The sequence below is a fragment of the Podarcis pityusensis genome, assembly GCF_964106645.2.
Source record: "Podarcis pityusensis genome assembly, chromosome: 3".
NCBI lineage: Eukaryota > Metazoa > Chordata > Lepidosauria > Squamata > Lacertidae > Podarcis > Podarcis pityusensis.
The window spans coordinates 41,920,135-41,929,910 of record NC_138026.1 but is presented as its reverse complement, the minus strand read 5'-3'; the positions used below and the strand labels follow the sequence as shown (position 1 = coordinate 41,929,910).

Here is a 9,776-nt window from a genome sequence, read left to right as displayed (position 1 = left end):
GCAGGTATTTTTAACTGAAGTCTGATGTAATCAATGTTAACTTTTTCTGCGATGTATTTCTTGTATGCCACTTCAGAGATGATTATAGTAAAGTGGTGTATAAGCTGTTTAAATAGTAAATAGTTAAATGCAATTTTTAAAATAATTGTATAACAAGGGGGAAAAACACTTGTATCTGAACATATTTTAATCGACACAGACTTCAATAAATAGCATCCTAGCAATAGGTTAATTTTATGGAGTTTAAAGCTAAGCATACAAGTTCTAAAAGCATGCCTTGAGATCCATATTAACTCTAGTATGCTGTCGGGGGAAGAGGGAGAGGGAGGGGGAAGAGGAAGGATGGTGTTGGCTGAAATGAAGTCCGATCCTGTATAGATCACTAGTGGAAGCGCCAACAGAAACGTGAACAGATTCCACACGATGATAAGGAAGCCTGCATCTGGACAGGACCTTGTCTCTTCGGCGTAGGGGAAGCGGAGCGGCTGTTATTCGCGGCTGCTCCACCCAGGTCTGAGACACATTACAGAGTGAAAGAGGGGACGGGGGAGACAAGAGGATGGAGCCGTGTAAACCCCTCCGCGGGTACCGTGAAAACAGACTCCTTTTGTCTGAATCTTCCCCGTGCAAAGAAGACGGCTGTCTTTGTATTGGTGCGCCTAAGTATTTAATTTGTGTTTAATTTGTTTAATTGTGTTTAATTTGCCAAGTAACTGCAAAAAGCGACAGGAAACTTGCTCCCGAGTAGTACTGTTGAACCGTATGCAGTTCCTCTGAGTCAGCCTGGAGATTTCAGAGGACTTGAAGGCAGCAAGAGGAACGCCTCTCTCGGACCTTCATTCATTCATTTCTCAAAATAAGCAAAAATAAACAAATCCTGCCTTGTGCGGGCTGGCAGTTTAGAAAAAGCCTGGCTCCTTTTTTTTAAAAAATGTCTTATTTGGTGCTACGGCCCCTCCACCACGAGGTGGCTACGGGCGAAGGCGAAGGGAAGTGGGATCGGATCATAAAGAAGCAGAGAATCGTTCAAGGCGCCATGGAGGGAGACCCCTTGACAGCCTCGGCTTGAAAGAAGCCACGCCTCTCTCCTTCTGCACAAGAGGAATGAAAAAAGAAAAAAGTCCACTCGAAAGGCCTGGCTTTCACCTCCCCCCTCCCGCGCGCCATCCCCGCTCGTCTCTCTCCTGCATCCAATGAGAGACGGGTGGGCGTGGCTAGCCTCGTTCTGCTCCGAGGAATCCTATATAAAGCACGGGGAGGACGCTCGTTCGCTCTTTCGCCTGGACCTCGAGGAAGCAGGTGAGGGTTGGGTACGGGGTAGCCGTTAAACGGGAATTGCCGCCATTTTGTGGCTGGGTGCGCTTTGTCACTCGCGCTCTCGCTGCAGAAACGGCGCTTTTAAAAATTACTTTCGCGAGCTTTCCCTCGGTGTTAGTGCACCCCCTGCCTCGGTAGCTTTTGGGGGGCGACCAGTGAAGGTTGCGTGGGGGCCGCGGGCGACGTGGGGGCGCTGCGCGTGCAGGAGTTTCGTGATGGGGTGTTGTAGGCTGGGATTGGCAGGCTCCCTCGCACGTGGAGGCTTGAATTAAGAGGATATTTTTAATAATGTGTTAAAGTGGGGGGAGACTCCTGCTTTACTGCACGGCTAAAAGGAGCGAGCATTTTTTTTTATTCCACGTCTTTTCCCGCCGAAAATCGCTCTCCCACGTGTCTCCCCCATCTGCAAATTTGGAGCAAATTAAAGTGGGGAAGCGCGTAGCTACAGGTAGGAAAACCACGAAGGAGGAAGAGAGGTTCTCGCCGCCGCCCTATAGGGATCTCGTCTCCACCCCGCGGCTGATATTTCATAAAAAAGCACGAGGGAGGAGGTCAAGAGAACGGACGAGCCCATCGTAAATAAATCCAGCTCTCGGGAGCAGTATGACTGTAATTCTTAGCAGCGGCCTTAAGTGCTTGCTAGGATTTCTCCCAAATGAAATGAACGGGACTGAAATAGTTAGGGCTGGAATTGCCTCGGTTGCTTGGATCCCCAAGTAAAAGGCGTGCCTATCTAACACACGCCAAAGTTCTAACATAATCAGACTAATTTCATGAAATCTTGACCCACTAATCTACTGTCTTAATAACTTTCTTTACCTGCCGATTAAGATTTCACTAAATCATAGAATCAGAAGGGACCAGGAGGGTCATCTAGTACGACCCCCTGCAACGCAGGAAACTTTGTCCATGGCTTGCACCCCCAACGCTGAGATTAAGACTCATGCTTTACCAACTGAGCTCTCCCTTGGCTACATCTGATGAAGTGGACTTTAGTCCATGGAAGCTTGTGCCATAACAGTCATGTTGTCACAAGAGGTGCTCTTTGTTGTATGCTGCAAACCTGGATAGCTGTGTAATCGGATTTTAACCCTGTCTTATTTTATCTCTGTTCCAGGAGCTATGGAACTAAGATTTGTGTTACTATTGTGGAGACACAAAATGAGCTCTGTGGTATGTATCCAGTACTCTGCTTCAAAATACTTGAATACTGTACTTTAGCTAAGATTTTGAAAGAATTCCAGATATTAATTACATTGCAGCCAACTTTAAGTAGGTGTTAGACATTTGTGTACTTGGAATCCCTATTTTGGATAATAGTGGCATTACCTTATTAAAACACATCTATTTCTGTGTATGCTTGTCAATATCCTGCAAATGAAAACCTTCAGCTGGAACATTCTGACTTGTACTTTGTTCTTAGCTACATACAACACTATAACTCAGGTCATAGTATCCTAGATGCACAGTTCATTTTCTGAACATGCATGATTATGGTTTTAAAGGGGTGCCTTCTAAGGGAGCAGTCCTAACCCTGGAGGCATGCTGCTGGAAAGAGTTTGGGATTTGTGGAGATTTCCCTCTGCTGGGCTTTCTCTGCCAATGCAGGTCCGCACATGTACTGGGAAGGGACCCAAATTGCTATGGGATAGCTGTTTCTGCCTGGAGCTGCTACAGCAAGCATTGCAAAAATAATGCCCTAACAAGGCAGCAGGGCTTTGGATGTGGTAGTGGCTCCAAGTGACCATGGGCCCCTGTTAGAGTTCAGTAGCACCAACCTGAAGAAGTGTGCATGCGCACGAAAGCTTATACCAAGAAGAAACTTAGTTGGTCTCTAAGGAGCTACTGGACATTCTTTTATATATATTTCGCCTGTGTCAGACAAACACAGCTACCTACCTGAATCTACAACCCTGTTAGAGTTGTACTCATGCATTAAAATACAGAATTCAGGCAGAAGGAATTAAGTTTTGTGATGAATCTTGTTTGCCAGTTATGAGTCACAGTTTTGATATTCCCTGACTTAATTCTTTTATTGTGTATTACTACTTTTCCTTCTTCTGAACTTTATAAAATTTTATTTTCAGATTATGAAAACACCAACATATGTAGAAAAGTATTCTATGGAGAATAGTGGATTTTCTTAGGTATGTTAAAATGCTGTTTGGAGACTAAAGTCATTAACTGTAAGGTTACTGTTTGGGAACTCAAAACTGCTCTCCTCAGCTTTTGTAAGAGGATGAGAGATTGAGAAACTAGGGAGAGGGAGAATTCTGTTGCTGTAACTTAAGTCACTGTAGTGTTGCTTGACTGGTAAACAACGTAAGAGTTCTGCTGGATTAGACCGAAGGTCTACCTAGTCCAGCATTTTTTTCTCAGTGCCTAACCAGATATGCATGGAAATCCCACAAGCAGGGTGTGGATGCAGTAGCAGCCTCCTCCATGATATCCTTCATGAATTTGTTCCATTTTAAAACCATCACAAGTTGGCAGATATCACTACATTTTTTGGGTGTGAATTCCATATGTTAATTATTTGAATAAATACATATTTGTCCTGAGATCTCCCACCATTCAGCTTTGTTGGGTAACCTTGGATTCTAATTTTATGAAGTGTCAAAACTAAAAAGCCCCAGATGTTGTAACCTTAGTTCATGTGGGAGTTGCTCCAGCCTCTTGTGTCAAACTCCACTTTGGAAGATAATTTATTTTTTTAAATCAGCGCGTGCAGGTGTAACATTGTCTCCCTGCATACCATGATTTGCAGACTGGATTCATGCAGCTTTCCCTTGATGCCATTAACTATGGTTCTGTTGCATTTGTGCTGCTGTTTTCATGGCTTGTAAACTTGTTTTAAACCATGGCGTGCAGTTTGAACTAAGGAAACATGGGTTTGCATTGTTGTGTAAGAAATCTCTAGTTATCACTGTTCTGCAGAATAAAAAGAAAATTGGGTTTCTTACCAGAAGGAGAAATATAAGGAAAAACATTTCCCTAATACAGTATTTTTTCCTTTTCAGGCTTGAAGCTACTTTATCCTAAAGGTATGTGAGTTAAATTTTCATATTGAGAATGTATTGGCATTGGTTCAACCGGTGATGAGCCTATCCCGAACCTGATACAGTTTGATGAAAAACTGCCAATATGGATCCGGCTTCTGAGACTACCATCAGTAAACCAGTGTTTGATATGTAGATAATAAATCAAATTCTGTTGACGCTGACGCTACTTTCTCTGTCTTTCACTTAAAGGTTATAGCAGATGAAATCCAGGCAGCAGTTCCTCATTCCTAACGTACATTAAGCAGGTGGAATGTTTTGAATTGGTAAGTTGTATTCAAATGGGCAGGGGGGGACATGCTGGTTTGGTGCCACTGCTTGAAGTGCCTTGGTGCAAAGTTAAGTCTCTAAAACCTTCCTTATGGACTTTTCCAAGGCAAGTGTTGTGTGGCCAGTAGGTTGCTATTACTGGACTGAGCATCTTCCAAGCAGTAGCTGCACCCTACCAGCTTTTGGTGAAGGTCCAGCAGAATTGTTTTGCTGATGTGCCTAAGACTCTACAGCCAGGACTGGGTGCCTCCAAATATTGGACTTCCACCAGTCCCAGTCCCAACAGAGTGGTTAGGAATGATGGAAACTGTAGTCCAGTAATATCTGGAGGGTGACAGGTTCTGTATGCCTGCTCTGTAGACATCTCCATGAAAACCACCAAATAACATGCTGGCTTTGTCTCTAACAACCTGCAGCTTCAAAGTTGGAGGAGATGGCTTGGTTCTTTTCACATATGCCAGATTGTGGTGTCACACTTGATGCAGAAAGGGATTATGTGAGCCTGTAAAAATCTTGGAACTGGGCTGGCTTGTTTTATGTTATTAGAAAGCCTCTATAATATATAGCAATAATGGATGGGGTTTTTTGTACCCCACCCATCTGACTGTGTTACCCCAGCGACTGGGCAGCTTGCAACAGATTGAACAAAAACACAACAGAACATCACATTAAAAGCTTCCGATACAGGGCTACCTTCAGATGTTAGCTTTCACTAACGTACCTTCCAACTGTTTGGGACTAGAATTCCCATCTGCCCCGGCTAGCAGCGTCATGCTTCCTGTGCACTGTGGTCCAAAACATCCGGAGGGCCCCAGGTTGATGAAGTCTGCTTTGTTGGGCTTCAGTTTGTTAGCTAAGGCTTTTGTCTTTGTAACTACCATTTAACCTCTGAGCTCAGTGTATAGACATGTGTCATAAAACAGGACTCTTAAGACATAAATGTTCCAGATTTATAATTAATATTTCTCTGTTGAATACAAAAGTTATTTTAAAGTTTCATCATTGCTTTCTGAACAGGGATGTGACAGAGAGCCAAGCCTGTAGGCGGAAGACTCAATTCCTTTTTACAGTGCCTGTTGCAAAAACAGGTAAGAAAACATTTGCATGTGTTGATTTGCAAAGCACTTGAGAATCAAAAGTAGCAACCAATAAAAACCATAGAAATGTTTGAAGTGGACTCTGATATGAATAAAGCTCCAACTGAATTATATTGAAAACAACAGTTGAGCGCCACCAGGATTCACAATAATAAGACCTGAAACATTTAATAGTTCAGACTGGGAATAAGTATGTTGCTTAAATGTATTTCTACTGGTCTTAAATTATTGATCTTGAGTACAATAGATGTTCTAATAATCTGCATTAATCGTTTTTTTTAATTGTGTTTAATTTTTCAGTGATAAGAAGTAAATGCATCAAACAAGGTTATCTGGAATCTACCTGAATGAAGTTGCAGCGTGCATGTGTGCCTCCATTAAGGAATATCAGATTAATAATAAAATATAAATGAAAACATTTCTTGCAGTTAAATGTTTATAACAATTATATGTACAGTGGCTTTGCTCTATTCAAAGTTTGATGTTCTCAAATGGTTCTTTTTCATGTCATGGGATCTTATGTGGCTCTTGAGAATGAAGATTGAAGCAATGTTTCAGAATAAAGCTTTACAATCACTGTATTTTAGTTATTTAATATATTACTGAAGAAACTTTCCTGAATAATTTAATTGGTGGAACTCAAGCAGTTGCAGCGCTAAAATGGTTTTGGGGTGTGTAGGTCTAGTTGGCATCTGCAGATTAAGGTGTTCAGTTGTGCTGCTGCAGATACATTAAAGTGGAGAGTGGAGCAATACTACCATATTTTATTTACTTTATTGGTCGCTTGAATATCCATATATAAAAAACTCCACAAGGAAGGGGGAAAGGGTATAATACAATAGATTTAATGTATCATGTAACATTTATATTAAAACTAAAAAAATAAATAAAACAAATACTCTCCCTAATTAGCATATAAACTATTTTCCCACTTCAACCTTCCTAGCCCACCTCCACATAAAGTTTCTGCAGGATCATCGGATCCAAGTAACTGCTGCTGCATTTTACCTGGATTAAGCTTCAGATAATCCAAAACGCCCCAAGCAGCATTTTGGCGCTTCCACTGCCTCCATGAGATACAACAGTAAATGAGCTGTCATTTGCATACCACCATGAAATGGGATGGCTTCGGTGGTTTTATATAGATGTTGCCTGGAAAACCCACCTACTGGAGGGCCTTTTCTGTGGAACTGTCTATTGGGATTTCTTTAACCATTACTGTGCTTTTTAAACCAAGAGGTATGCTTTCTGCAGGCATCAGCTCTATCACTCTAGAACTGAAGCCTGCTGTACTTTTAAGGCCCCCAATGGTGCACTAGCAGAGGGCAGATGACTGGTTTACATGAAAATTATATTTACAAAAATTTACATACCATTTGATGGGGGGGGGAGTCTAGGTAAATGTAAAATAAAATACTAAAATTGTTGACAAAAAGTTACAGGTATTTTAAAACATTACAAAATATGATTAAAATAGGCTTTAAAGGGAAAAAAACTTATTTTTGGTACCCTGCACATTTTGACTGGGTTCACCCTGCCACTGGGCTGCTTCCAACATAAACAGAAATGCAACACAACATTACACATTAAGTGTCTTGATACAGGGCTGCCTTCAGATGTCTATGGTTGTATAATTGTTTATCTCTGGCATCTGACAGGAGGGTGTTCCACAGGGTGGGCGCTGCCACTATTGAGAAGACTGGTTCTGTGTAACTTCATTTCTCACAATAAGGAAACTGCCAGAAGGCTCTCAGAGCTGGATCTCATTGTCCAGGATGAACAATGCTGGTGGAGATGCTCGTTCGGGTATACAGGGACAAAGCCATTTAGGGTTTTAAACACTGAATTGAAACATACTGGGAGCCAATGTAGATCCTTATGGCCAGTGTTATATGGTCCTGGTGACCACTCCCAGTCACCACTCCAGCTACTGCATTCTGGATTAGTTGTAGTTTCCGAGTCACCTTCAGAGGTGGCCCCACATAGAGCACATTGCAGGGGCATGTACCTCTGGCACGACAGTGCGCAGGCAGGTAGGGTCTCAGCTGGCGCACCATGTGGAGCTGGTAGACATCTACATGTTTAGATAGGCTTACCAAACAAAAATGTTTTAAGCAGGGGATATAAAAAATAGTTAAGGAGCCTGCCTGATATCAATAGGCAATGACTTCTAAAGTGTAAATGTAGCCACAATAAAAGATCAGTTTCTTACAACTAAAGAATGAGTATTATGTGGCACCTGTAACAATGCCAGTTCTGTAGATCGAAGCATTTGAGTAGGCATATTTGGGGTAAGGCCATCTCACAAGTAAACTGGTCCCAAGCTGTTAATGACTTTATATAGTAATAATTACCACATTGAACTTTGCCTGGTAGGAAATGGGCAACCAGCACAGATCTCTGAGCATAGCTGTTATATGCAGACAGGTTCTCACTCCAGTCAGCAATGTTGCTGCAGCATTTTCCACTAACTGCAGCTTTTGGATCAAGTGCAAAAGAAGCATTACACGACAGTAATCCAACCTAAAAGGTAAAGGTACCCCTGACCGTTAGGTCCAGTCGTGGACAACTCAGGTTACGGCGCTCATCTCACTCTATAGGCCGAGGGAGCTGGCGTTTGTCCGCAGACAGCTTGACTAAGCTGCTTCTGGCAAACCAGAGCAGCCCACGAAAACGCCGTTTACCTTCCCGCCGGAGCGGTACCTATTTATCTACTTGCACTTTGATGTGCTTTCGAACTGCTAGGTTGGCAGAAGCAGGGACCGAGCAACGAGAGGTCACCCCGTCAGGGGGATTTGAACCGCTGACCTTCTGATCGGCAAGCCCTAGGCTCTGTAGTTTAACCCACAGCGCCACCTGCGTCCCTAGAAGTTACCAAATGGCTTCACAGGACAAGTATGAACCCACTAGCTTTGGCTAGAACAGGCATGGCCAAACTTGGCCCTCCAGATGTTTTCGGACTACAACTCCCAGCATCCCTAGCTAACAGACCAGTGGTCGGGGATGATGGGAACCGTAGTCCCAAAACATCTGGAGGGCCAAGTTTGGCGATGCCTGGGCTAGAGGGTCAGAAACAACCCCACCCCCACCCCTGCTTTAGACACTAGCCTAACTGTCCTGTCCCTACCACCTCCCATAATGGGGAAAAAATAGTCTTCACAATTCAGCTGTCCCTCAGCTGGCCTTCCTGGGAACTGAGGATTCAGCTCAACTTTACCTCAGCTGCCCTTCATGGGAATTCAGGAGTGTACGGAAAGTAGCATTAACTGGCAGCAGTGACTCTTCTTCCTGTTTAAAGCTGTTTATCTACTTGACAATATAATTATTATTAGTTACTGCTACTACTGTTACTAATTTTAAATTGAATAGTACCAAGCTTTGCTAGGCTATGATAGTGTGTGCAATTATTATTTTTTAAAATGGAATGTCGAGTTTCGCTGTTATGTCTTAACTGCAGTGCCGGTTAACTACATTTTTATTCAACAGCAACTTCTGGTACACATCCAGGTTCCCCGAACGACTTTACGCCGAACTTTAAAAAACCCCCACAAATTAAATATATATCTAATACACAGTATACGCAAAAATTAAACAACGTAACGAAGCGTAAAAGCAACATTGCACTAATCGTCAAGAAGTTTATTGCAATAGCCGTGACAATCCGAAATAACTACGGCACGTTCAGAACGCGAAAGTTCCCTCAGTTCTTGAACGTGCGCGAGTTTCCCGGAGCGCTAATTAGGAGTCGCCCAAAGAGCGGGCGGCGGCGGCAGGGCAGGGGGCGCGCGCGCAACGGAGGCGGGCAGCAGCGCACGGAACGTTCTTTTCTCTCGCCTTCCGCAACGTTACAGCGTGCCGAGGACCGCCAGCCACCGTCTGGCTGCCGTAGGCGCATGCGCGGCCTCCCATTGGTCCGCCGCCTTGCCTAAGAATCTAGCTTTGCCAAAGTTAGCGGGCGGGGCGATAACCCTTGTGGATCTGCTCGGGAGACCCCGGCGTTGGGGCTGCGCCAGCGCGCGCGCGTTCTCTCTCT

The 9,776-nt window shown here is 43.6% G+C and overlaps 1 long non-coding RNA gene across 3 annotated transcripts; it reads left to right on the top strand.

The window, feature by feature from the left end:
- The first annotated feature begins 1,223 nt into the window (after nt 1-1,223).
- On the top strand, nt 1,224-6,324 carry LOC308472993. 3 transcript variants are annotated; one of them, XR_013983857.1, is made up of 7 exons: nt 1,224-1,299; nt 2,435-2,490; nt 3,405-3,464; nt 4,338-4,361; nt 4,569-4,642; nt 5,664-5,734; nt 6,044-6,324. It is a non-coding gene; the product is annotated as an uncharacterized lncRNA (long non-coding RNA). The 3 variants fall into 3 exon arrangements; XR_013983858.1 differs by having other exon boundaries at nt 1,275-1,295; XR_013983859.1 differs by lacking the exon at nt 1,224-1,299 and adding an exon at nt 1,745-1,765.
- Nucleotides 6,325-9,776: the final 3,452 nt, after the last annotated feature.